At 43.4% G+C, this 6569-nt stretch overlaps 1 pseudogene; it reads right to left on the bottom strand.

Moving 5' to 3' along the window:
- Positions 1-297: 297 nt before the first annotated feature.
- LOC119522211 lies at positions 298-2681 on the bottom strand (annotated as a pseudogene).
- Positions 2682-6569: the final 3888 nt, after the last annotated feature.

Below are 6569 nucleotides of genomic sequence, written 5' to 3'. Positions count from 1 at the left end.
TAGAGAGGAACATCCTGTGAGAAAGCCATTTTGAAACCAGAACTTTGGAGCAGATGCCAGCCAGGTGGCTTCCCAGCTAACAGAGATTTTCCAGACACCATTGGCCATCCTCCAGTGAAGGTAACCTTTGTTGATGGACACTTTATGGCCTTAAGACTGTAACTTTCTAACCAAATAAACCCCCTTTTATAAAAGCCAATCCACTTCTGGTGTTTTGCATTCTGGCAGCATTAGCAAACTAGAACAGTACGTATGCATGCACACACAAATTCACTTATAATTTCACCCGACTTACATTTAATCTATCAGTATTTCAACAGCTGAACTGCAATCATGCCCTAAAATATGGCTTATATTGTGGGCAGGTCTGTTTGAGGACTGCTTAGAAGAGTCAGAGGCAGAGTAGTTTGCTATTGTAAGCAAAGGTGACCTTGCTGAGTGTTTTAGTTTGCTAATGCTGCAGAATGCAAAACACCAGAGATGGATAGGCTTTTATAAAACGGGGGTTTATTTTGCTACACAGTTACAGTCTTAAGGCCACAAAGCGTCCAAGGTAACACCTCAGCAATCGGGTACCTTCACCGGAGGATGGCCAATGGTGTCCGGAAAACCTCTGTTAGCTAGGAAGGCAGCTGGCGTCTGCTCCAAAGCTCCGGCCTCAAAACGGCTTTCTCCCAGGACGTTCCTCTTTAGCAAGCTTGCTCCTCTTCAAAACATCACTCCCAGCTGCACTCAGTTTTCTCCCCCCAAGTTAGCTCATTTATATAGCTCCACCGATCAAGGCCCACCCCAAATGGGCGGGGCCACGCCTCCATGGGAACATCTCATCAGAATCATCTCCCACAGCTGGGTGGGGCACATTCCAAGCAAATCCAACCAGCACCAAAACTTCTGCCCCACACAAGACCACAAAGATAATGGCATTTGGGGGACACAATACACTCAAACCGGCACACTGAGCCATCAGGAAGAGCTGTAGCTATTTCCAGAAACAAAGATGTCATATTAAAATTGGATAAGTGAGAGTTGGTCATGTGCATTGGTGGCATATCAGGGAGAAGAGGAAAACTTGGTTGAGCAAAACCAACGGGTCTGCGAGTAGATAAAATTGATTCAAATCGGTTATTTAAACTTCCACTGTTTACTTTCTCAGTGCTAGGATTTGAGGACATTTGATTAGAAAACTAGGGAATCGAAATATCATTGGATGTATTGGATGAGCAGGGAAGTATGGAGGACAGAAAGAGGTTAGAGTATTTTGGGGATCTACTGGGATTAGGACTGAGGTTTGAAAGGCACTGGGCTGAGTAATCTGTGAAATGAAAGAAGTATTAGCATTTATTGGTGGATTCATGCCAGCTTCAGGAATAAAAGGAAAACCAAAATTTTGTAATAGCCTATGCTGATCAGGAGCTGAATTATCTTTAGGTACTTGTGGGCTATCAGGCATAAAACAAACAATACTTCCTCTCTTCTCTGTAGTGTGTTGTTGGTGTCCAAGAATCATACTGCCACTAGCAGACAGAGGAAGATGGGAAAAGACTTGGATCAAAGACATTACCGTGTCTTTGGTTTCCAGAATGATTCCTTTCAGGTTGATGAATTTGGGATCACTGCTGTCTTGCAGAGGATTCCTTGATCACTGGGGAACCAAAGAATTAGCTTGACGTGTAGGAAGCCCTTGATCAGCATTTTCATGAAACACGGATGTGGCAACGCTGGCCTTGCAGCCCCATGCATGTTGGCTGTGACCGGGGGGTTCATGGGGCCCTTGGTTCCATGACTGTCAGTAATCCTTGTGGGATTAGACTTCTGTACAGAAATATTGGGACTTGTGTTTTGACTTTGACTATCTCCTGAGGAAGAAGAACTTGAAAAAGGAATATTCAAGGTGCTGTTCCTGGCATTAATTGTACCTAAGGACATGTCACAACTTTCCCTATTCTGACTCTTACCCTCTCTTCTAATATGGACAATTTCATGAGTTGGAGGACATTTGTATTCAATTGCAGAGGATTGACCACACTGTGTATTCCTCTGAAGTTCTGAGAGTGATCTCTGTCTCCCAATGACTTGATCACTGAGGTGAGGGACAAGTAAACTCTGCATGAAACTTTGGTGGCCTGTACTTTCATCATCCCTTGGTGGAATTGCATTTCCTGTAGGAATGCTCTGAACTTGTGCATACAGTAATCTCTTTTGATGGTAAATTTGTGGAGCAGTGTTTTGACTAACTTGAAAAGCCAGGGATTGCATACTCCTCAATGATGATACAGAGTTACCTATTTCATTATTTCTTGAAGGTTGTACTTCAAAATTACACTGGAGCTGCTGACTGGCTCCACCTGTCTTAAATGTCTGACAATCAGAAAGGCAGATCTCTGAGGCAATGGTATGGTCCACACAACTCTGCATATTATGAATGGCCAAACTCTTATTTGTGGGAACATCAAGATAACTCCTCATTTTGAGTGGATCCAAAACTCTAGAACCCTGAATTGATATACCCATTCTCTGAATTGGAAGAAGTATTTCAAATGAGTGTCTCAGCAGAATAACTTGAAAACTCTATTTCTCTCTGGCCTGTGTGGAGTACAGGTCATGTCTGAAGGTCTGGTTACAATACTAGGCTGGGACACCATTTGATGCTCTAAACCTCTTGAGGTGAAAAGTCTCTGCATTGTATTATGCCCAGACATCATATGTTCAGAAGAAACCCCTGAACCTTGCTATCTGCTTCCAACATCCTGCTGCTGGAGCGTTATATCTTGATTAAGATGGTTCTGAGGATGGCTGTGGTGGTTCTGGCTTGTTGAAGGGTTATCACAGCTCTTCTCTGGCTGGGAACTTCCAAAGTGTTGTTGCATCTGTTGCTGCATCTGTTGATGGTGGGGATGTGACTGACCACCCTTAGGTCAGGATTGATTGGTTTTATGGTGCTTTGATTGTAAGGAAAGCTGAGAGGCCTGAGCACCTTGAATGAGATTCCTCTTTTTCTGCATCTGAACTTCCTGTTGGAGAGTTCTCTGTTGGTGGACATTATGGGGCTGAGAGTGGACAGAGCTCTCTGCATGAGGTACATGATGCTGCAGTTGATACAGGTGATGCCTCTCTCTTAACTGCTATGCTTGCTGTTGCTGCTGCTTTAAGTAGAGATGTTTACTATGAAGGTGAGATACCCCTTGAGTTGAAACATGCTGTTGCAGGACCCGTAGGTATTGACTTGCCTGGGTTTGCTGCTGCACAGCAACTGAAGGCTGAGAAGTGCATTGAACTTCAGTCTACCTAAATACAGGGGCAACAAAGTTGTTACTAGGTGGAAATAACCATGTAAGGCCGTCTCCATGAACTGGGTTGCTAACAGGCACAACTGAGTTTGAAGAGTTGGGAGAGATCTGACCAACCATCATTTGAGTTTGATTAGAAATGTGTTCAGCTCATCAGGGACATATTTTAAAGCCTGTGTGGGGCTGGCTGACAATGCTTTTGACATTTAGCTGAAGAAAGTAAAAGATCATCTTGGACAGCACACTTAGCAGAATCTTTATGGCTTTCATGACTTGGCTTTAAGAGTGGCTCTTGAATCTGTGAATTTGGTATGGTACTAGTCATAGTATTAAGCTGTTCTTGGGAATATTCAGTCATCAGAGGTGGTCCAGGATGTTGACTGCCATAGGAGCTGGATGAAACCATCAGGTTAACAGTTGCAGGACCAGTCATTTGCTCTCAAGTTTGGGATAAACCGGCACAGCTGACTAGAGGATGGCTGATGTTGCTCTGATGGATAAGCTTATTCACACTTAAACTGGTGATGGTTGGTGGCTGAAAAGATGAAACCTGTCAAGAGGAATTTGATGTTTTAATTCCTACAGAACAACTAGGTTTTTCAAGGGGCCTATCCACAGTTGCTTCAATTGAATCCTGAGAATTGAATTCATTTGGTGTTGCTTCTGCCTGTCCTGCACCATTCTCTTTAAGTATCTGTGTTTTGAAAGGCTAGTCACCCTCTAAAGATGATGTCTCAGAAGGCTTGGAAGAAGCTTCCCTTATATCAGCCTGGATGCCAATTCTTCCCTTCTCCAGGTTCTTTTGATCAAAAATAGCTCTTGCTGCAAGAGCTACTGTATCAGTTTGTTCTACAAAGGTACAGCTGTCACATGTATTATTTGTTGTACTGCTGGTCACAGCCTCTCTAGTTCTTTCAGGAAGAATGGATGCAACTGAGAAACTATGAGTACTGCCAGATCTGGTTGACACAGGAGAGTCAGCCTGCCTACTGGTGAGCAAAGAACATTAATAACCTCCTGATCAGGGAGGTAGGAATGATGCTGTGGTGGAACTCTACCATCACTGTTCATCAGCAATAGTTCCTATTTGGGATGCAAATGTACACTTGAATCAACTATTTTAGAATTTTCGGAAGAAAAGTCAGTAATGTCCACCTGGACTGAAAGAGATGTTTTCTGAGGGTCTTTCTCTTTAGTAAAATCAGATAACAATGCATTTAAACCTGGCCCCTTTAAGAGACCTGAGGTTTGTGTTGTATTTGCTGAATCTTGCTCAGTCCTGCAAGATTCAGCAATGATTTCTATCTCAGAAACACAGCCAGTACTTGTAGTGCTTGTAGTAGATGACAAACCAGAGACCTGAGAAACCAAAACGTGTACATCGTTTGGAGACGGAATCAACATGTTGGCTGAAGTGCACGATGTGGCAGCAGCTGGCAATGCAAAACTAGTTGTTGTCTTATCCTGAGATGTCCCTCAATGCAAAATGAGGGTAGAATTTTGGATTTTGCTGGGGCCATTGCAAAATGTTCATTTGTTACAGACTCTTGGGAGGGTGAGCTAGACTTTTCTGCTGACTTAGATTTGGATACAGAATCAGATAACACTGGTTCAGAATTCAGAACTTCCAAAGAATGTGAACCAGAAACACTTACACTATTTGCCTGGGACATAGCAACAGATGGTAACAAAACAGGGAGGTTTTCCAACAGTTCATCATTCCATGATGGCTCTTGTGCGCCTTCAGTGCTAGGACAGTCTAAGTTTCCCACATCTCTGGCTGGATTCAGAGGGCCTGCTGACTTGATAGCTGTTAAAGTGTTTCTTTATACCTGGCTTCTTACTCAACCTTTTGACTTCACATTAGATGGCAAACAAGCTACAGCATTCATTGAAGGAGTAGTCACTAGATTATAAGTACTGGGTAGTGTGGCTGAATTATCTCTTGTCACAGGAGGCACTACACTAGTTGTTAATGAAACAGTTAGTCATGGTGATTTGACTATTTGCAGCAGTTTGAGGATTGGCAGGCTGGCTAATAGACAATTGTATACACCTTTGCCCAGCCATCTGTGATATGCTTTGACTGAGGCTGGCCAAAGCACCAAAAGTATTCAGGGCAACATTGGTATTTGGATCTTTGCTGGTGGTGGCTTGAAGGATTTGCATAGGGGTTTGATTTGTAGTTCCTGATGAAGACATCACAGGCTGAAAAGCAAAGAGCTGTCCATTTAAAGAAATGGTCTGATGCTGTTGTTGGCTTGACACGGTAACAGAAAAAGTTTGTGTTGAATTAGATGTTGATAAAGAGGAAGGTCTTGGTAAAATGTGGACAAGATGCTTTCCTCCAAAAGTTTGTGGGGTTGAAACTTCTTGCACTGAATTATTAGACCCTATTATAGCACTGGCTCCATTGACAGGGAGTCAAACGGAATCAGAAAGTGGAGCAGAGAGGAGTGGCAAAGGATTCTGATTAGCTGCCTGTATGACCACTATCTATGGACCTACTGTTTGGTTGGCAACCTCTGCCCTCACCACTGTTGAGCACAGGGTGGTCCTAGGTGGCTGAAGAATGACAACATTTGGATTAGCTGGAGCTGCATTAACAGGCGACCCAACTGGCTGAACCATCTGAATCATCTGCATTGCCAAATTCAATGGAAGGATATTTTTTGGAAGCTGAGATTTAACTTGTGGCTGGGCAATTAGCGGCTGCATAGGCATAAATGGACATGAAGGCAAGGTTACAACAACTTGCTCAACTAACTGCCCATTTGCTGGAAAGGAATTGTTCAAGTTGATGCCTGTAGCCACATGTCTACTGTGGTTGACTGCAGTGGGGCTGGTTCCAGACTCATTTAATACGGGGGTCACAATGGTAGATGGTGTCTGGCTTAAGGACTGAATGGTGATTCCTGCCAATTGCAAAGTAGTCCACATTGTCTGTGTGTTTACAGCTGAGGAAATCCAGGTAAGGCTATTAATATTTTTCAAATCTAAAGCACTAACACTCGAAGATGGCAAAGAACAAGAAAGAGTCCAACCACTATCCAAAGGATTTTCAGAAAGAGTGCTTACAGGAGTGACGGTCTACCCTATGTCAGGGGCTGATGGTACCACCACTGTGGAACTACTTGTCAAGTCTGTACCCTTGCTAATGTTCACTGGAAAAGAATTACCTACAGATCTGGGATGTTGGGAGCAGTCTGTGGTGGCAACCAAAACAGCAAAGGTGTTTTGCAAATCACTTCTGCAGTCCTGTATACTCAGACAGGGCTTGCT

This window comes from Choloepus didactylus, chromosome X (genome assembly GCF_015220235.1).
Source record: "Choloepus didactylus isolate mChoDid1 chromosome X, mChoDid1.pri, whole genome shotgun sequence".
NCBI lineage: Eukaryota > Metazoa > Chordata > Mammalia > Pilosa > Megalonychidae > Choloepus > Choloepus didactylus.
The sequence above is the reverse complement of the archived record's forward strand: the minus strand, read 5'-3'. Positions and strand labels throughout refer to the sequence as shown.